The following is a 23,405-nucleotide window of genomic DNA, read 5'->3' on the forward strand; positions in this document are numbered from 1 at the left end:
GCTTATAGCAAAACCATTTATTCATTGAGAACAACTATAGTTGTATAAAACAGGGAAACTATTTTTGACAGCATCCCAGAAATTCTGTGACATTCAGAATTTGAGGGGTCATGATCCTGGAAGAAAGGATAGTTCTTGGAGATGAACCCAAACATTGTACATGCAAGCACTCCTTTGAGGAATTTGAACGATAACCCTGTATGCGAGACAGCCAAAGAGACACAGATGTATAGAACAGTCTTTTGGACTCTGTGGGAGAGGGAGTGGGGGATGATTTGGGAGAATGGCATTGAAACATGTACAATATCATATAAGAAATGAATCGCCAGTCCAGGCTCGATGCAAGATACAGGAAGCTTAGGGCTGGTGCACTGGGATGACCCAGAGGGATGGTACGGGGAGGGAGGTGGGAGAGGGGTTCAGGATTGGGAACACGTATACACCTGTGGCGGAATCATGTTGATGTAAGGCAAAACCAATACAATATTGTAAAGTAATTAGCCTCTAAATAAAAATAAATAAGTAAATAAAGTAGAATGGGCTTTGGAGCGGCCAGCAGCAGCTGCGCAGCACTGGACTGGTGAGCAGCTGAGAGGAGATACCCCACGTCCAAAGTAAGTGGCAGTGGCTGCGCTTTGCTGGAGCAGCCGTGAAGAGATACCCCACGTCCAAGGTAAGAGAAACCCAAGTAAGACAGTAGGCACTGAAGACAGCAATCAGAGGGCAGACAGACTGAAACCATATTCACAGAAAACTAGCCAATGTGATCACATGGACCACAGCCTTACCTAACTCAATGAAACTAAGCCATGAGGTGTAGGACCACCCAAGATGGATGGGTCTTGGTGGAGAGTTCTGACAAAACGTAGTCCACTGGAGAAGAGAATGGCAAACCACTTCAGTATTAATGCCTTGAGAACCCCATGAACAGTATGAAAAGGCAAAAACATAGGACACTGAATGATGAACTCCCCAGGTTGGTAGGTGAACAATAAGCTACTGGAGATCAGTGGAGAAATAACTCCAGAGAATGAAGGGATGGAGCCAAAGCAAAAGCAATACCCATTTGTGGGTGTGACTGGTGATAGAAGCCAGGTCTGATGCTGTAAAGAGCAATATTGCATAGGAACCTGGAATGTTAGGTCCACGAATCAAAGCAAATTGGAGGTGGTCAAACAGGAGATGGCAAGAGTGAACGTCGACATTCTAGCAATCAGCAAACTAAAATGGACTGGAATGGGTGAATTTAACTCAGATGACCATCATATCTACAACTGTAGATATGGCAGGAATCCATTAGAAGAAATGGAGTAGCCATCATAGTCAACAAAAGAGTCCAAAATATAGTACTTGGGTGCAATCTCAAAAATGACAGAATGACCTCTGTTTGTTTCCAAGGCAAACCATTCAATATCAGGGTAATCCAAGTCTATGCCCTGACCAGTAAATGCTGAAGAAGCTGAAATTGAACGGTTCTATGAAGAACTACAAGACCTTTTAGAACTAACACCCAAAATAGATGTCCTTTTCATTATAGGGGATTGGAATACAAAAGTAGGAAGTCAAGAAACACCTGGAGTAACAGGCCAATTTGGCCTTGGAATACGGAATGAAGCAGGGCAAAGGCTAACAGAGTTCTGCCAAGAGAATGCACCGGCCATAGCAAACACCCTCTTCCAACAACACAAGATAAGAATCTACACATGAACATCAACAGATGGGCAACATCAAAATCAGATTGATTATATCCTTTGCAGCCAAAGATGGAGAAGCTCTATATAGTCAGCAAAAACAAGACCAGGAGCTGACTGTGGCTCAAATCATGAACTCCTTATTGCCAAATTCAGACTTAAATTGAAGAAAGTGGGGAAAACCACTACACCATTCAGGTATGACCTAAATCAAATTCCTTATGATTATTCAGTGGAAGTGACAAATAGATTTAAGGGCCTAGATCTGATAGACAGAGTCCCTGATGAACTATGGATGGAGGTTTGTGACACTGTACAGGAGACAGGGATCAAGACTATCCCCAAGAAAAAGAAATGCAAAAAAGCAAACTGGCAGTCTGAGAAGGCCTTACAAATAGCTGTGAAAAGAAAAGAGGGGAAAAACAAAGGAGAAAAGGAAATATATAAGCATCTGAATGCAGAGTTCCAAAGAATAGCAAGGAGAGATAAGAAAGCCTTCCTCAGTGATCAATGCAAAGAAACAGAGGAAAATAATAGAATAGGAAAGGCTAGAGATCTCTTCAAGAAAATTAGAGACACCAACAGAATATTTCATGCAAAGATGTGTTCAGTAAAGGACAGAAATGGCATGGACATAACAAAACAGAAGATATTAAGAAGAGGTGGCAAGAATACACAGAAGAACTGTACAAAAAAGATCTTCATGACCCAGATAATCACGATGGTGTGATCACTTATCTAGAGCCAGACCTCCTAGAATGTGGAGTCAAGAGGGCCTTAGAAAGCATCACTTCGAACAAACCTAGCAAGGTGATGGAATTCCAGTTGAGCTATTTCAAATCCTAAATGTTGGTGCTGTGAAAGTGCTACACTCAATATTCCAGCAAATTTGGAAAATGCAGCAGTGGCCACAGGACTGGAAAAGGTCAGTTTTCATTCCAATCCCAAAAGAAAGACAGTGCCAAAGAATGCTCAAACTACCGTACAATTGCATTCATCTCACACGCTAGCAAAGTATTCCTTAAGATTCTCCAAGCCAGGCTTCAGCAATATGTGAACCGTGAATTTCCAGATGTTCAAGCTGGATTTAGAAAAGGCAGAGGAAGCAGAGATCAAATGGCCAACATCTGCTGGATCATGGAAAAAGCAAGAGAGTTTCAGAAAAACATCTATTTCTGCTTTATTGACTATGCCAAGGCATTTGACTGCATAGATCACAATAAACTGTGGAAAATTCTGAAAGAGATGGGGACCACCTGACCTGTCTCTTGAGAAATCTGTATGCAGGTCAGGAAGCAACAGTTAGAACTGGACATGGAACAACAGACTGGTTCCAAATAGGAAAAGGAGTACGTCAAGGCTGTATATTGTCACCCTGCTTATTTAAATTATATGTAGAGTAGATCATGAGAAACCCTGGGCTGGAAGAAGCACAAGCTGTAATCAAGATTGCCTGGAGAAATATCAACAACTTCAGATATGCAGATGACACCACTCTTATGGCAGAAAGTGAAGAAGAACTAAAGAGCCTCTTGGTGAAAGTGAAAGAGGAGAGTGAAAAATTTGGCTTAAAGCTCAACATTCAGAAAACTAAGATCATGGCATCTAGTCCCATCACTTCATGGCAAATAGATGAGGAAGCTGTGGAAACAGTGTCAGACTTTATTTTTGGGGGCTCCTTAATCACTGCAGATGGTGACCGCAGCCATGAAAGTAAAGGACGCTTACTCATTGGAAGCTAAGTTATGACCAACCTAGACAACATATTATAAAGGAGAGACGTTATTTTGCCAACAATGGTCCATCTAGTCAAGGCTATCATTTTTCTAGTAGTCATAGATGGATGTGAGATTTGGATTATAAAGAAAGCTGAGTGCTGAAGAATTGATGCTTTTGAACTGTAGTGTTGGAGAAGACTCTTGAGAGTGTCTTGGACTGCAAGGAGATCCAGCCAGTCCATCCTAAAGAAGATCAGTCCTGGGTGTTCATTGGAAGGACTGATGTTGAAGCTGAAACTCCAATACTTTGGCCACCTGATGCGGAGAGCTGACTCATGTTAAAAGACCCCAATGCTGGGAAAGAATGAGGGCAGGAGGAGAAGGGGACAACAGAGGATAAGATGGTTGGATGGCATCACCGACTCAATGGTCATGAGTTTTGGTAAACTTCAAGAGTTGGTGATGGGCAGGGAGGCCTGGCGTGCTGCAATCCATGGGGTAGCAAAGAGTTGGACACAACTGAGTGACTGAAATGAACTTAACTGAAAGTCAAATGAAAACTAGACCATACCTGTCTCCTGAGAAACTGTTATGCAGGTCAAGAAGAAACAGTTAGAAGCTTACATGGAACAATGGGCGAGTTCAAATTGGAAAAGGAGTACAAGGCTGTATATTGTAACCTTGATTATTTAAGTTATATGCAGAGTACATCCTGCCAAATGTCGGGATGAATTGAATCAAAATCTAGAATTAAGATTGCCTGGAGAAATATCAATAACCTCAGATGTGCAGATGATACAATTCTAATGGCAGAAAGCAAAGAAGAACTAAATAACCTCTCAATGAAGGTGAAAGAAGAGAGTGAAAAAGCTGGCTTAAAACTCAAGTCAAAAAACTGGATCATGGCATCCAGCCCCATCACTTCATGCAAATAGATGGGGAAACAGTAGAAACGGTGACAGAGTTTATTTTCTTGGGTTCCAAAATCGCTGCAGATAGTGACTGGAGCCATGAAATTATAAAAAGCTTGATCCTTGGAAGGAAAGCTATGCCAAACCTAGACAGCACATTAAAAGGCAGAGACATCACTTTGCTGACTTAAGTCCATATAGTTAATTCTATGGTTTTTCCAATAGCCATGTATGAATGTGCAATTGAACCATAAAGAAGGCTGAATCCTGAAGAACTGATGCTTTCAAATTGTAGTGCTGGATAAGACTCTTGAGACTCCCTTGGGATGCAAGGAGATCAAACCAGTCAATCCTAAAGGAAATCAACCCTGAATATTCACTGGAAGGAACGATGCTGATGTTGAGGCTCCAATACTTTGGCCACTTGATGCGAAGAGCCGACTCATTGGAAAAGACCCTGATGCTAGGAAAGTCTGAAGCAAAAGGAGAAGTGGGTGGCAGAGGATGAGGTGGTTAGATAGCATCACGTATTCAGTGGACATGAATTTAAGCAAACTCTGGAAGGTAGTGAAGAACAGGAAAGCCTGACTTGCTGCTGTCCATGGGGTCACAAAAAGAGTCAGACATGACTTAGCAATTGAACGACAAAAACAACAAGAAAATAGAATGCAGCAATATACAGAACAATACACCTGACTCTCACACTTCACTTCCCCACTTGGTACCAAATGTGTAGGTTTTTTTCTCACACTCTGCAATTCTCTGATACCATCTGGGTGTCCTATAATTTGATTCCATTTGACACTAACCAGAGTTCACCGATTGATTGCCCAGTTATTCTACACTTGAAACCTTAATTGCAAGTTTTTCAGATCCCCAGGTTACCAATAACTTCTGTCCCACTGGAAAGAAATTGGAGGTTCCCACTATCCCTCCTCAAGTTTTATAATTTGCTAGATGGCTCACAGGACCCAGGAAAACAGTTTATTTACCACTGCTTACAAAGGTAGCTCAGACAGTACATAAATAGTTTATTTACTAGGCTTCCCTGGTAGCTGAGATGGTAAAGAATCTGCCTTCAGTGCAGGAGACCTGGGTTCTATTCCTGGGTTGGAAGATCCCCTGGAGAAGGAAGTGGCAACACACTCCAGTATTCTTGCCTGGACAATCCCATGGGCAGAGGAACCTGTTGGGCCACAGTCCATGAGGTTGCAAAGAGTCAGACATGACTGAGTGACTAACACTTTCATTTTCAAAAGGATATAATAAAGGACACAAATGAACACACAGGTGAAGAAATATATAGAGCATGGTCTGCAAGGGTTGAGAAGCAGGATTTTCTGTCCCAGTGAGGTATAACACATTCCCAGCACTTAGATGTGTTCACCGACCTGGAAGCTCTGATTCTCATACTTTAGGGACTTTTGTGGAGGCTTCATCAGGCTTGATTAATTGCTAACCCATTTTCCAACCCTACTCTCCTCTTCAGAGGATGGAGCATGGGTAGGGCTGAAATTTGGAAGCTTCTCCTTCTAGTCATGACCTGATCTTTCTAGTAGTGAGCAGCCCCATCCAACAGTTGCCTCGTTAGAACAAAAGACACTCCTATCATCCAGGGAAGTCCAGGAGATTTAGTTAGGAGTTCCACGTCAATCACTTGGTCACTCAGGAAATTATAAGGATTTTAGGAGCTCTGTGTCAGGAACCAGGGTCAGACACCAAATATTAGCAGGAACTAGGATCAGAGACTAATATACATATAGTATTATATTATGTCACAGGCAAGAAGGCTGAAACTGGGCTTGGAGGACTTGCAGGTTCAAGATCCTAGAAAGCAGGAGGTTCAGACAATTAAACTCGGGTCTGTGTACTGATTCCCTTCACAAGCATTTGTGATTCTTAAGCTGCTCAGGATGAAAAGCTAAGAAAACCAGCAGAAAGTGACAAAAAAGCTGAGAGGACCTTTTGCTATTCTTGTGATATGGAGGGAAAAATGGACAAACAAAAGAGAAGTGGCCCAAGTAAAATTCACAGGCTCTCGGCTGAGGACCCCTAAAGTCTTGATCCAAAGATTAAGCTCAAACCAGAGGTAGAATGGGGCTTACAAGGTTTGACACTTGACTCAAGTCATCTTGGTCTCTGCATTAGTTGAGGGATTTCTTTGCCTAACAGAGGACAGAGTGAGAAAAAAACTTCTTCATCCAGAGCCTCTGTGATCTTTTATACAAATGTTTCAGATGAGATTAAAAGAAAAAATTACTAAGTATGCCAAGGAAAAGAAACCAGAAAAATAACACAGGAGGAATAGATCCTTGAGAGGATCCAAATGCTAGAAATAGTACACACTGACTTTAAAGTTTCTAAAGGGCAATAGCAAATTTCAATTATTTTTAGACCTGGCAAAAGATTTAATGAAAGTAAGCACAGTGTATACCAGAAACTGAGAAAACAGACTTATACTTTTGGTAGGCAGAAGCATAAAAGGGAAAAGTATAAGCGACAACAATGAATCATCCTTCAATTTTACATTATTTTCCTAAGAAATCTCACAGTCAACTTGCTGCCTTTTATAACAAGTTTGACTGGATATGGATGTGATGTGATAGAAATGAACCCTCTGGAAGTAAGACACATTAATATCTTCACAGGGCCTGCATTTTCAGTAGCTTGGCTTGTTTCTTCTGGAGAAGGAAATAGCAATCCATTCCAGTATCCTTGCCTAGGGAATCCCATGGATAGAGGAGCCCGGTAGGCTATGGTCCATGGGGTCGCAAGAGTCAGACACGACTTAGCAACTAAACAACTGGGTAACGCAGCAGCTGTAGTTCATCCTGAGAGTCAGCCAACATCATCTTGTTCTCACACTTGATTGTTTGTATCAAGACATGCATAGCTTCCATGGATTCCCATGGCTTTTATATTAGGAACTAGTGTTTCTTCATATCATCTTGTTTTGAAATCTCCAACAGAGATTATAATTACTACTGTCTTTGGTGGTTTCATATTAGTAAGGTTATTACAATGAATCATACCATACATATTTTTAATTTTATCTGTTTTTTCCTGCATTGGCATATAAGCTTACAGAGGGCAGGTATTTTTGTCAGTTTGGTCACTGATCTATTCCCAGTACCTGAAACACATACTATGCCAGGCATAGAGTATTTGTTAAATATATACCTATAAATCAATCCATCAATTAATCATTCACTCTTTTCTTTGGTCCATCATCTTGACATGCTGACAAAGTTTATCTTTGTTATTTGGTAAATTTTTTAAAAGTCTAAAACAACTTAATTGAAAATTTACATACTTTTTTTTCAATTTCAATAGTAAAAAAATATAAGTACATTGGCTAAAAAAGTCCTAATATACTGTAATATTTTTACCTATTTTAATTTTACCTATTTTAATCGTCTACAAAACATTAAGAACTATGCTGTTAAGTTCTAAGCTCCTAATTTAAGAACTAATTTTAAAACTTAGAATTGAGTATGTTACTAATATCATAAAGGTTTGTGATTCTTGGCTTTATAAAATTAGCAAAATCATTTTTTCTTAATGAATTCAACTTTTTTTTTCTATAGACAGACTTCACACTCATTGTGTATGAAAGTAGTATCAAAATATATTCACATTTATAATTTTATGTGATCTTCAAAGACTTTAAAGTACAAATAAGTATTCCCATTTTACAAATTCAAAAATTAAAAGAAGAAATATAAATGCTATTGTACTGTCAGATAGATGGTAAAGTTCAGATCTGGAAATAGTATAGCTTTTTCATGGTTACATTTAACAATAATACACTCTTTAAGAATCTCAATTTTTCAACAAAAGGGATAATAGCTTCCTGCTGTTTGGGGAACTGCAGGGTATGTAGAAACTTGCCCTGGCATTCAATTATTTCATTCCACAGATATTAATTTCCTGAAATTTTATGGCAAGGTAAAATATGACATCCTGCCTTTGCTTGTTGACCAAATTGTGAAATTTCTGAAGGAATTCTATTACATCCTTTTGTACAGAAACTTCAGAGTTAACAGATTAATTAGGCAAATACTTAAACACAGTTTCTAGTCTTCCTTTGATCTAAGATGTTCTTTAGAATAGTATCTTGAAAAGAACAGTGCAATATGTATATTTTCCTACAGAAAATTATAGAGATGCAATTTCTGACTTAGGAATTATACTGTTATAAAATGAATTATAACACCTAAAATGTGATAATAATGAAAAAACAGTAAAATTATATTCTAAATCTTAGTTTGGAATTTCTGGTATTCAGTATACATGTCTAGTAAATGTTGAATATGATAAACTGTGACATCAATATGTGCTCAAGAATTATTCAATACAGTAAAATGAAATGCTTATGTTCAGTTGTGTCTGACTCTGCGACCCTGTGGACTGTAGCCAGCCAGGCTACTCTGTCCATGAGACTGTCCATCAGGAATACTGGAGTGGGTTGCTGTTTCCTCCTCCAGGGGATCTTCCCACCTGGGCATCAAATCCTTGTCTCCTGCATCCCCTGTATTGGCAGGTGGATTCTTGACTATTAGTTCACACCTACCACAACTTTTTATATATTTAGTGCTGATAAATATTTAGTCATTCTAGTTTCTGGCAATTATGAAGAAACTTGCTGTGCTTATTTCAAATAAGACTATGTGGACATGTTTTCATTTCTCTTAAGGCTATATACTGGCACCCTGCTTATTTAACTTATAGAAGAGTATATCATGTGAAATGCCAGGCTGGGTGAAGCACAAGATGGAATCAAAATTTCCAGGAAAAGTATCAATAACTTTAGATATGCAGATGACAACACCCTTATGGCAGAAATTGAAGTGGAATTAAAGAGACTCTTGATAAAGGTGAAAGAGGAGAATGAAAAAGCTGGCTTAAAACTCAACATTCAAGAAACTGGATCTTGGCATCCAGTCCCATCACTTCATGGCAAATAGATGGGGGAACAATGGAAAAAGTGACAGACTGTATTTTCTTGGGCTCAAAAATCACTGTGGATGGTGACAGCAAACATGATATTAAAAGACTCTTGCTCCTTGAAAGAAAAGCTATCACAAATGTAGATAGTATATTTTTTAAAAAGAGACATTTCTTTACTGATAAAGGTCCATATAATCAAAGCTATGCTTTTCCAGTAGTCTTGTATGGATGTGATCAGTTCAGTTACATCTGTCAGTCATGTCCAACACTTTGTGACCCTATGGACTGCAGGACACCAGGCTTCCCTGTCCATCACCAAGTCCTGGAGCTTACTTAAACTCACAAAGCAACATCTTGTATTGTGACCTTAGTGTATGGAGAGGCAACTGTGATTTTTTTTTCTTTTTTTTTAATTAATTAATTTAATTGGAGGCTAATTATTTTACAGTTGTGGATAAGACTGTTGATTGAAGTAAAGTACGATACTGAATAGAACAGTATTGCATAGAAGACTGGAATGTTAGGTCCATGAATCAAGGTAAACTGGAAGTGGTCAAAAAGGAGATGACAAGAGCGAATACTGACATTTTAGGAATCAGTGAGCTAAAATGGAGTGGAATGGGTGAATTTAACTCAAATGACCACTACCTTGCCTACTACCATGGGCAAGAATCCCTTAGAAGAAATGGAATATTCTTCATAGTCAACAAGAGTCTGAAATGCAGTACTTGAGTTCAATCTCAAAAATGACAGAATAATCTCTGTTCATTTCCAATGCAACCATTCAATATCAGAGTAATCCAAGTCTATGCCCCAACCAGTAATGCTGAAGAAGCTGAGACTGAACAGTTCTGTAAGGACATACAGGACCTTCTAGAATTAACACCCCCAAAAGATGTCCTTTTCATTATAGGGAACTGGAATGTGAAAGTAGGAAGTCAAGAGACACCTGAAGTAACAGGCAAGTTTGGCCTTGGAGTACAGAACTCTTGACTAACAGAGTTTTGCCCTGAGAATGCACTGGTCATAGCAAACACCTTCTTCCAACAACACAAGAGAATACTCTACACATGGAAATCATCAGATGGTCAACACCGAAATAAGATTGGTTACATTCTATGCAGCCAAAGATGGAGAAGCTCTATACAGTCAGCAAAAACAAGACCAGGACCGACTGTGGCTCAGATCATGAACTCCTTATTGCCAAATTGAGAATTAAATTGAAAAAAGTAGGGAAAACCACTAGACCAATCAGGTATGACCTAAATCAAATCCCTTATAATTGTACAATGGAAGTAACAAATAGCTTCACAGGATTAGATCTGATAGAGTGCCTGAAGAACCATGGATGGAGGTTCATGACAATGTACAGGAGGCAGGGATCAAGACCATCCCCAAGAAAAAGAAACACATCTTAGCCTCCAATTAAAATAAATAAATTTAAATTTAAAAAAAAAGAAAAAGAAATGCAAAAAGGGAAAATGGTTGCCTGAGGAGGCCTTACAAATAGCTATAAAAAGAAGACAAGCTAAAGGCAAAGGAGAAAAGAAAAGATATACCTATTTGAATGCAGAGTTCCAAAGAATAGCAAGGAAAGATAAGAAAACCTTCCTCAGAGATCAATGCAAAGAAAAAGAGGAAAACAATAGAATGGGAAAGACTAGAGATCCTTTCAGGAAAATGAGAGATACCAAGGGAACATTTCATGCAAAGATGGGCACAATAAAGGACAGAAACAGTGTGGACCTAACAGAAGCATAAGATATTAAGAAGAGGTGGCAAGAATACACAGAAGAACTATACAGAAAATGTTTTCTTGACCTAGATAACCACAATGGTGTGATCACTTACCTAGAAGGCAGACGTCCTAGAATGCAAAGTCAAGTGGGCCTTAGGAAGCATCACTACGAACAAAGCTAGTGGAGGTGATGGAATTCCAGTTGAAATTAAAAGATGATGCTGTGAAAGTACTGCACTCAATATGGCAGCAAATCTGGAAAATTGAGCAGTGGTCATAGGACTGGAAAAGGTCAGTTTTCATTCCAGTCCCAAAGAAAGGTAATGCCAAGAATGTTCAAACTACTGCACTATTGCACTCATCTCACATGCTAGCAAGGTAATGCTCAAAATTTTCCAAGCCAGACTTCAATAGTATGTGAACCATTGAAAACCAGGTGTTCAAGCTGGATTTAGAAAAGCCAGAGGAACCAGAGATCAAATTGTCAATACCCATTGGATCATCTAAAAAGCGAGAGAATTCCAGAAAAACATCTACTTCTGCTTTATTGACTATGCCAAAGCCTTTGACTATGTGGATCACAACAAACTGTTTAAAATTCTTAAAAAGATGGGAATAGCACACCACCTGATCTGCCACCTGAGAAATCTGTATGCAGGTCAAGAAGCAACAGTTAGAACTGGACATAGAACAACAGACTGGTTCCAAATCGGGAAAGGAGTACGGCGAGGCTGTGTATTGTCACCCTGATTATTTAACTTAAATGCAGAGTACATCATAAGAAGAGCTGGGCTGGATAAAGCACAAGCTGGAATCAAGATTGCCAGGAGAAATATCAATAATTTCAGATATTAGATGACACCACCCTTACTGCAGAAAGCAAAGAAGAACTAAAGAGCCTCCTGATGAATGTGAAAGAAGAGAGCAAAAAAGCTGGCTTGAAATTCAACATTCAGAAAACTAAGATCATGGCATCTGGTCCCATCACTTCATGCCAAATAAATGGTGAAAGAGTGGAAACAGTGAGAGACTATTTTCTTGGGCTCCAAAATCACTGCAGATAGTGACTGCAGCCATGAAACTACAAGACGCTTGCTCCTTGAAAGAAAAGCTATGACCAACTTAGACAGCATACTGAAAAGCAGACATTACTTTGCCAACAAAGGTCTGTCTAGTCAAAGCTATGGTTTTTCCAATCATCATGTATGGATGTGAGAGTTGGACTATAAAGAAGGTTGAGCACTGAGGTATTGATGCTTTTGAACTGTGGTGTTGGAGAAGATTTTTGAGAGTCCCTTGGACTGCAAGGGGATCCAACCTGTCAATCCTAAAGGGAATCAGTTCTGAATATTCATTGAAAGGACTGATGCTGAAGCTGAAACTCTAATACTTGGCTACCTGATGTGAATAATTGACTCATTTGAAAAGACCCTGATGCTGGGAAAGATTGAATATGGGAGGAGAAGGGGACAACAGAGGATGCGATGGTGGGTTGGCATCACCAACTCAATAGACATGAGTTTGAGTAAGCTCCAGGGAGTTGGTGATGGACAGGGAAGCCTGGCATGCTGCAGTCCACGGGGTCTCAAAGAGTCAGACATGACTGAGCAACTGAACTGATTCCTCACCTGTCTTTGCAATTGAGATGTAGTACTTAGGTTAAATCCCTTAGGGTACACTGAACTCACACAAAAACATGAAAGCAATTGTAAGACATTAGTTGAGGTTTTTTAAAAATAAATTTAAACTTACGGTTGCATACTGTTGACTAAACAGATGGTGCCATCCACATAGACCCAGAGAGTTTTACTCCGTGTGCTGAAACATTTGATGTTATGACACACATTTACTGAAAAAAAGAGGTCTGTATTGCTGAACATCCACTCAGAGAGAAAAATCCTTTAGTGTAAGACGTATTTTTGAAATCACAAACTATAAAATCATTTGCAAAAATGTTTATATATTATTTCAGTATAATAATATATTTTTAAAATATTAAAGTTTTGATTTTCTGGAACATGAATCATAGTGGAAATTATCCTTGATCAATCTAAAGCATGCCACTGGTTACTTAACAATCCACTAGCAATGATTCCCCTTGCTTGCCATTTGATAACTTTCAAATATATGATCTAGTTGTATTTATCAACCATATGTTATAAAATTTAATCACAAGTATTATAAATGTATATCAAGTTCTTTAAAAGTATTATAATATGTATATTGACAACCAAAAACAACATAATTCTCATTATCCACTCTGATTTTATATGCAGAAGAGAGAAATGGCTGATATGTCAATTATGTGTCTGATTTGATACCCATTATATAATCAGATAATTTAAATTCAACATATAATTGCATATGTTTGGTGAATACACTTGAAGAAGGCAATGGCACCCCCACTCCAGTACTCTTGCCTGGAAAACCCCGTGGACAGAGGAGCCTGGTAGGCTGCAATCCATGGGGTCGCTAAGAGTCTGACACGACTGACTGACTTCGCTTTCACTTGTCACTTTCCTGCATTGGAGAAGGAAATGGCAACCCACTCCAGTATTCTTGCCTGGAGAATCCCAGGAACGAGGGAGCCTGGTGGGCTGCCGTCTATGGGATCACACAGAGTCGGACACGACTGAAGGGACTTAGCAGCAGCAGCAGTGAATACACTTCAGAGAAGGCAGTGGCACCCCACTCCAGTACTCTTGCCTGGAAAATCCCAAAGACAGAGGAGCCTGGTAGGTTGCAGTCCATGGGGTCGCTAAGAGTCAGGCACGACTGAGCGACTTCACTTTCACTTTTCACTTTCATGCATTGGAGAAGGAAATGGCAACCCACTCCAGTATTCTTGCCTGGACAATCCCAGGGACAGAGGAGCCTAGTGGACTGCTGTCTATGGGGTCACACAGAGTCAGACATGACTGAAGCAACTTAGCAGCAGCAGCAGCAGCAGCAACAGTGAATACACTTATTATGCTGCTAAGTCACTTCAGTCGTGTCTGACTCTGTGCGACCCCATAAATGACAGCCCACCAGGCTCCTCTGTCCCTGGGATTCTCCAGGCAAGAATACTGGAGTGGGTTGCCATTTCCTTCTCCAATGCATGAAAGTGAAAAGTGAAAGTGAAGTTGCTCAGTAGTGTCTGACTCTTCCTGACCCCATGGACTGCAGCCTACCAGGCTCCTCCGTCCGTGGGATTTTCCAAGCAAGAGTACTGGAGTCGGGTGCCATTGCCTTCTCCGACACTTATCATAGTAATCATTTATATAACCATCCCTTCATTTTATCTATACTTAAAGACAGAGCCAGGGGTTTTACTTCCTGAATATAAAGGTCTAACGTTGGCTTTTACAAGTTTAGGCTTCTGGATGATTAAACTTCTTTTCCTGTAGATCTTGCAGTGAAGATAACACTAGTCTGGATAATTTATATTTTGCAGTAATTCATTGCATTCTGCTCATATACATATTCAGCCATATTTCTTCCATGATATTTTATTGTCTCAATTTGCATAAGAAATAAGATTTAATGATTTTTCCTGCTTTGTCTATTTATTATTGAATCAAATTTTAACACTTTACTAATATTTAAATTTGGAAATATGAAATACTCCCTAGTGTATATGATGGAAAATACATTAAAATTAATCATCAAAATTATGCATAAAATTTGTAAAATTATTATAATCCCTAAGCCAAATAACACTTTTTATTTCTTGAATGCCTATCCTATGCATGGAACTTTGCTAATTGCTTTACACATATTATTACATTTAAGCTTTACAAAATTCCTCCTGATAGGTATTTTTCACATTTTATAGGTAAGTTTCAAATGTTTTCACATAGTTATATAAGCCAGCCTAGGTTATACAGACATTCTGTTTATAATTCAATTCTATTTAATAAATTGTTAAAGATTGCTGCTGATAAGTCGCGGCAGTCATGTCCGACTCTGTGCGACCCCATAGATGGCAGCCCAACAGGCTCCCCCATCCCTGGGATCCTCCAGGCAAGAACACTGGAGTGGGTTGCCATTTCCTTCTCCAATGTATGAAAGTGAAAAGTGAAAGTGAAGTCGCTCAGTCGTGTCCGACTCTTAGTGACCCCATGGACTGCAGCCTATCAGGCTCCTCCATCCATAGGATTTATTCCACAACTATAAATAATTATATTCCTGCATAGCTTTCAATTTTTAAAATCAAAATATGAACATTATTATTATTTCTTACAAGTTAATAAGGATAAAATTATCCTTCCATATTATCTTTGTATTAAAATTGGGAATTGTAGTTTAAGATTCATGAAAACTGTAAATAATAAGAATAGATGCTTGATACAAAAATCCAAAATGTATAATCTCTGATAACTGTGAAAGTCTGTTGCCAGTTAAGAAAAATCAGGTTTGGTTCCAAAAGAGGGCTTTTATGGTGTAGCATTTATAGCTCTTGACAATTGCTTGCACAGTCAACCGGCTTAATTTTCCAAAGGAACTTAACAAAAATATAGAACAATGTTTGTCTCATTGTGAATTATGAGGAAGAAACACATGTGCACTAATCTGTTAACAAGATAACAGTAGATTTCAAGCTATAATATTGTTTATATAAGGTTTTTTTATACAACATATTTCAAAATAATCTTGGAAGAAAGTTGTCTAATCCCTAAACACAGAGCAGTCGTGCTGCGAGATACAAATACTGAAAAACTTCCATAGGGCATGTCAGTCTTAGGGAAAACTATCCACAGGCATCAAACACTTCTCATGTGACCTACATCATTGTTTATAGCAGTTAGCAAATCTGACAAAAAAAGATCTGGAAGACAGCACTAATGATATCTTAGCACAGTATTTGGCCAATAGTCTCTAAAAACAATTGTAAAAAAAGAAAAAAAAAACTAAAGGACACATATATTTTCATAGATTAAAAGAAAATACACATGGACAATTCAAGAGCTAACAGAATGAAAAAAATCATAGAATAATAACATTTCTCAAAGTTAAAATTGCAAAAAAAAATATTTTTATGAGAAAAGAAAAAAATGGTATAGCACACTTTAAAATCTATTTTTTTCTGAAAACACTAAAATTATATGTATACTTTCATGTATAGTTATACAGTTTTCATCTGTTAAATTGTCTTAAATTTAGATTAACATTATTACAATATAAATCATAGAATACTTTAATAAATATCCATATTATTAGTTACTATAAGAGCCTTCCATAGATTAGTTCAATGTATATCACAAGTGAATCCCTATAGAATAACACTTTAAAAACTAGCAAAAAAAAAAAAAAAATAGCTCTGTTACTATAAATATATCACAAGTTCAAATGGAAATTTATATATTTTGTCTTCCCCAAAAGCAGTTCAAAGAGACTTGCTATCAACATGCTCTGCTTAGATTCCAATTGAAATTCAAGTTCAGATTAGGAGCTACTTAATTTTCAATATTTTGATTATTAAAAGACTTCTATAACATTTACTGAGGCTATATGTATTCTTTTTTTTTTTCAGAGTTTAGACTGACCTTCGTTGCCAAAGTAATGTCTCTGCTTTTCAGTATGATGTATAGGTTGGCCATAGCTTTTCTTCCAAGGAGCAAGTGTCTTTTAATTTCATGGCTGAAGTTACCATCTGCAGTGATTTTGGAGCCCAAGAAAATAAAGTCTCATTGTTTCCACTGTTTCCCCATCTATTTGCCATGAAATAATGGGACCAGATGCCATGATCTTAGTTTTCTGAATGTTGAGTTTTAAGCCAGCCTTTTCACTCTCCTCTTCCGCTTTCATCAAGAGGCTCTTTAGTTCTTCACTTTGTGCCATAAGGGTGGTGTCATCTGCATATCTGAAGTTATTGATTATTTCTCCCTGCAATCTTGATTCCAACTTGTGCTTCATCTAGCCTGGCATTTTGCTTGATGTACTCTGCATATAATCTAAATATATATACTCTGCATATAAGTGCACCAGAAGACCCTATTTTAAAGTCATATAATTATCCCTTACATCACAATTGGCAACAGCATAACATAATCTAAATAATGGATGAAAAAATCCCACCGAGGTGTGCTCATGCTTTTTTTTTCTTTTCTTTTCTTTTTTTTTAAATTTTATTTTATTTTTTTAACTTTACAATATTGTATTGGTTTTGCCAAATATCGAAATGAATCCGCCACAGGTATACATGTGTTCCCCATCCTGAACCCTCCTCCCTCCTCCCTCCCCATACCATCCCTCTGGGTCGTCCCAGTGTACCAGCTCTGACATACATCACAGCAGGATCCTCTGTGACCCACCTCCCAGAATATTAGAAATAAAAGCAAAAATAAACAAATGGGACCTAATTAAACTTAAAAGCTTCTACACAACAAAGGAAACTATAAGCAAGGTGAAAAGACAGCCTTCAGAATGGGAGAAAATAATAGCAAGTGAAGCAACTGACAAACAACTAATCTCAAAAATATACAAGCAACTCCTACAGCTCAATTCCAGAAAAATAAATGACCCAATCAAAAAACGGGCCAAAGAACTAAACAGACATTTCTCCAAAGAAGACATACAGATGGCTAACAAACACACGAAAAGATGTTCAACATCACTCATTATCAGAGAAATGCAAATCAAAACCACTATGAGGTACCATTTCACACCAGTCAGAATGGCTGCGATCCAAAAGTCTACAAGCAATAAATGCTGGAGAGGGTGTGGAGAAAAGGGAACCCTCTTACACTGTTGGTGGGAGTGCTCATGCTTTTAAACTGAATGTCCCAACTGGGCCCCTCTACCCCTAAGATTGTTCTACACTGATTTATGTTGCTTTCTGCTGCCCCTTGAAAAAGCTACAAAGACTCCCCACCCTAAATTACAGATCTTGCCCCAACCCCAAGTAGAACACCCCAAGATCCTGTTTTCCAAACAATGATCTTGGGAAAAGGGGTAAAGTCATTCTATCTCTCTCCAAGACACAAAGGCATTGGACACATTGACTATCATTTTACATAAACAGTGCCTAAGATTAGACCCTCTACAGTCTCCTCACTGAGATTAATGAGGAAAGACTCCCTGCCAGGTCTTAATCAAGGCATTGAATGTCCACTGAAGAAGCTGAGGGTTAGCCAGGAAAACAGAGGTGTGAGTGTGCACTCAGCTACTGGTTGGATGACCCTGTCACATGGGTCAGTGTGCCTTTGAGTGAGACTTGTGAAGGAAAAGTACTATTCCCTTTCAGTTTGATGTCAGAAGTGTTCCTTCTCTCAGAGAGCCCAATAGCACACCCTAGAGGGTTGACGCTGCCAGCTGCCAGCCCCTTCTCTGCTGGATTTCTTCCTGCTGTCAGTCTTCATTCCACATCTCCATAGGGTATCACAGATTCCATCCATGAAGACTGGAAAATGGTTGGGGTTATTTTTATTTGACTCCCCCAAGACACCTGAGGAGGTTTCTCAGCTCATTTGAGATTACATATCTCCTGGTCAATGCCCATTTGCAAGTACTGCTACTGACTGACATGACAAGAGTTGCTATTGTTCAGTCACTAAGTCATGTCTGACTCCTTGCCACCCCCATGGACTGCAGTATGCCAGGCTTCCCTGCCCTTCACTATCTCCTGAGTTTGCTCAAACTCGTCTCCATTGAGTCCGTGATGCCATCCAATTGTTTCATCCTCTGCTACTGCGGCTGCTGCTAAGTCCCTTCAGTCATGTCCGACTCTGTGTGACCCCATAGACGGCAGCCCAACAGGCTCCCCCATCCCTGAGATTCTCCAGGCAAGAATACTGGAGTGGGTTGCCATTTCCTTCTCCAATGCTTGAAAGTGAAAAGTGAAAGTGAAATCGCCAAGTCGTGCCTGACTCCTAGCAACCCCATGGACTTCAGCCCACCAGGCTCCTCCGTCCATGGGATTCTCCATGCAAGAGTACTGCAGTGGGGTGCCATTGCCTTCATCCTCTATTGCCCCCTTATTCTTCTGCCCTCAATCTTTCCCAGCATCAGGGTCTTTTCCAAAGACTGGGCTCTTTGCATCAGGTGAACAAGAGTGCCCTCTTAAAATTACATTGTCATCTAATATATATTTTAAAGTTAAACCTGAGCCCACCATTGCTGTCCTAGATGTAGACATCAGCCCTTCTGTGGTTGAATGGGGGACTCAAAAAAGGAAGCTCCCTAGTCCCAGCAGAGACTACTCAGGGACCACCAAGAGCTTGTTGGATAACATTAAAAGAGAGAAAGGGGAAAAAAGCTTCTAGAAAAACAAGCTTTTCTAAAAGATTTTGCTTAGGGGAGAAAAAACAAGGTTGGGGGAGGTGATATGAGGACTGATTACATTGTGGTGGGGTGTCCCAGGCACCAGGCCCCATCCACCTTCCCCCTTTCCCTCTTATCAATCAGAGGCAACAACTACAAACCATGATTTTTAGGTAGCTAAGAGCCAAAGGGGGTGGGGAAACTGTGAAAAAGTAAAGTCTAACAAACATAATGCTAGCCCTAAATTTCTTATCAATTTAAAAAACAAATTTCTAAATACAAGGGAAGGAAATAAAAGATAATTAAATGAACATATATCTTAATATAAAAATAAAAGAAATTTTATATGTATGTATAATATATTACTAAACAGTGTTCTATAATTTGTTATAATGGGAAATCCAAAATTTATATACTAGAAGAACTTATGTAACAAGAGATGAAATGGACACTGATTGGCTTTTGTTCTAGCATAACTTTAACATTTCCTAAAAATGTATCAATTAACAAACATCATGGATTTAACACTAAGCTCAGATTATAATTATACCAGAGAGTCCCCTAAATTTAAACATCTACCTTTTATAATCTTAAGAATGTAACTAAATAGAAAGCAGAGGGAAAAATTAATATGCCTCACTTTAACTGTAGTGTTGGCTAACTTTCCCACAGTCATGAATTTCCCACAGATATTCATTACACTAAATATCTTACATTGGTCAGAGATGCTCTGAAACAATAAATAATTAAGATTAAAGTAAGTCTTTAACAGTTACCAACTGGCTTCATAAAATAAGACTCTGTGATCCTCCAGTTAAAATATCTAATGGGACCCAGAGTAAGTCAAAACAGGGCTTCAATGATTAAAATTTATTATTCAAAACCTAATAAATAAAAGGGTGATTATCTCCACTGCTTCTCCATTTGACAGCTCAATTTCACCTGTTCTAAATCTGAAAAAAAAAAAAAAAAAAGTAAACAATTAGTGACTCCTAATGGATTACTACAACCCTAACTCTATAATTCCATCTGTCAAGGCCCCCATACCCAATACTCAGTATTATTAAAATTACTGATTCTATTCCAAAAACAATGGGTAAATATTTTGCTTTTACAAGTTGACTGATGCATTCTATTCAACACCTATTTCAACAGCCTCTCAACTTCAGTTTGCCTTCACCTCCAAAGGGACAGAGTGTTCCCTTTCCAGACTCCCTGGGGACATACTTCATCAGCTTTGCCATCACATACAATCTCTGCAGACAAGATCTTAGCTACATCCTCCTTTCTGCAGGAGGACAGGTATGACAGTACACAGAACATCCTCCTTCAAGGAGATTTGTTTGACATACTCATTAAGGACACATAAAGTCCAACATCTTTTGGTCCTTTTTTGAGTTCTAATGGCAACATGTTCCTCATTTACAAGTCTTACTTACAGATTAAAATCCACAGTCACCCCTACTAGTGCCCTCAAAAAACTGCGTCACTATAGAGACTTTGGCAGTCTCTTCTCATTGCCTCCTGGAGTCTCTGGTCATTTATGATGACCATAAATTGCCCCAGGGCTTCTGATGCAAAAAAAGGAAAAGAAAAAAACCTGCCCCTCTTGGCCTCGTTCTATACTCCAAAAAATGACTGCCTACCTCCTGGTCTTGCTTGGAAATAGAAGCTCTCACAGACCCTGAATTTGTCACCCTTAGTACCCAGCATTTTGTTACACATTGGATCATGGAAACAGCACCCCACTCACTTGGCACAGCTACAGGCACAGCTACCTCCTAAGACAGGAGGACGTTAGATCTGGACCCGTTGGCATATTTCACCTTCATGAGGGGGTGGCTCCCCTTCTCATCAGTTCCTTGCCAGATGTCAGGGTGTTGGAGGAGGTCATCCCTCCCTCCAGCACCTTGGCAGCCTGGGGAGCCCCTTGAGACTCACTGAGTGAACAAGAGTGGGAGTTCATGAGCTATATGAAGGCACTGATCTCAAATGATGCAGCTCAGTGGGATGTTTCTGCTTTCCACCCACTTGCCAGAATGTTTGTAGCAAAGGACAGGACCTAGAAAGATGCTAGGCCAAACTTCAGGCAGTCATCTTAGTGATAGATGCTCAGGCTAACAATGACCCCATCTTCACCTATATAATGAAGTGTTGGGCTACTGCCTAAAAATTGTGCCCTTTAAGGGAGGAAAAACCCCATCTGGGAATCTCTTGCTTCACATGTACCCAAAATACAAATAAATATCAGGAAGTAAGTCAGAAAGGAAAACACCAATACAGTATATTAATGCATATATACGGAATTTAGAAAGATGGTAATGATGACCCTATAGGCAAGACAGCAAAAGAGACACAGATGTAAAGAACGGACTTTTGGACTCTGTGGGAGAAGGTGAGGGTGGGATGATTTGAGAGAATAGTATTGAAATATGTATATTACCATATGTGAAATAGATGATCAGTCCAAGTTCAATGTATGAAGCAGGGCACTCAAAGCCAGTGCACTGGGACAACCCAGAGGGATGGGATGGGGAGGAATGTGGGAGGGACAGGGGAAAAACATGTACAGCCATGGTTGATCCATGTCAATGTATGGCAAAAGCCAACACAGTGTTGTAAAGTAATTAGCCTCCAATTAAAATAAATAATTTTAAAAAAATCACAGTTGCCACTACATACACTTAGGCCACAATACAAGGTGTTGCTTTGTGATGCTTTATACAGAGAGTATAAGGACACTCCTATTCCCTCTAGAGTTAGAGATGTTATTGGTAGGACACATGACATATTTCACTTGCTAAAATACATGTTAGGCTCTTGAAGGGCTTCCCTGGAGGCTCAGCTGGTAAAGAATCTGTGTGCAATGCAAGAGACCCCAGTTCCATTCCTGGGGCCAGAAGATACGCTGGAGAAGGGATAGACTACCCACTCCAGTATTCTTGGGCTTCCCTGGTGGCTCAGAGGGTAAAGAATCTGCCTGCAATATGAGAGAACTGTGGTCAATCCCTGGGTTGGAAGATCCCCTGGAGGAGGGCGTGGCAACCCCTCCAGCATTCTTGCCTGGAAAATCTCCAAGGACAGAAGAGCCTGTGGGCTGCAGTCCATGGGGTTGCAGAGTCAGACATAACTTAAGTACAGCACACAGCACACAGGCTCTTGGAAAAGGCATTCCAAAGAACTTTAAAGTCCCTAATAGATCCCAAATAGCTAGTTTAATGGTATCAAATGATTGATTTTCAAATTCCAGTTAGCAATAAACCCCTGAAATTTTTTATCTTGTTCCAGACCTTAACCTAATTTTATAAATTTTCATCTTATCCCTATCCCATGAAGACTGGAAGCTAGATCCGGGTACCTACTTTCCTAGAACTCATCAACCATAGATTGTTTCATAGACCAACCAGGCAGATACTCATCTGATGTGGGACCCATCCGAACTTAAACTTTCACCAAAAACAAACACGCCATCAGGTTGGGCTTATTGCTGCCAGCCTAGGTACTTTCACTGGTTTACAATGAAGAGGCCCTTATCAACTCCGGTGGGTTCCCACTCAGAAAGGATTCCACAGTTCGAGACTCCAGATAACATCACCTTGGCCCCCAAATCTCACCTCTGCAGATGCCCTCACCTCAGATGATATCATCCCAACCCAAGACCTCACTGTGGGGATGGCTTGACCTCCTGTGCTAGAGATGACTTTAGCTCTTACATTAAAATCAGCACCTCAGTAATGCCCATGGTTCTCTAAGGCACAAATTGGACACAGGATGTATTTCTTCTAAAATCACTGTCTGCTTGTCCCACAATTCTAGTATACTTCTTATTGTTTAGTCACCAGAAAGTGAAAGTATCAGTCACTCAATCCTGTCCAACTCTTTGCGACCTAATGGACTGTAGCCTGCCAGGCTCCTCTGTCTATTCAGGCAAGAATACTGGAGTGGGTAGCCATTCCCTTCTCCAGGGGATCTTCCTGACCCAGGGATTGAACCCAGGTCTCCTGTATTGCAGGCAAATTCTTTATTGTCTGAGCTACCAAGTCATGTCTAACTCATTAGCAACCCTCTGTCCCTGGGATTTCCCAGGCAAGAATACTAGAGTAGGTTGCCATTTCCTTCTCCAGGGGATCTTCCCAATCCAGGGATTGAACCT

This window comes from Bos grunniens, chromosome 1, assembly GCF_055505025.1.
Source record: "Bos grunniens cultivar Pamir isolate PY7600 chromosome 1, Bosgru_T2T1.0, whole genome shotgun sequence".
NCBI lineage: Eukaryota > Metazoa > Chordata > Mammalia > Artiodactyla > Bovidae > Bos > Bos grunniens.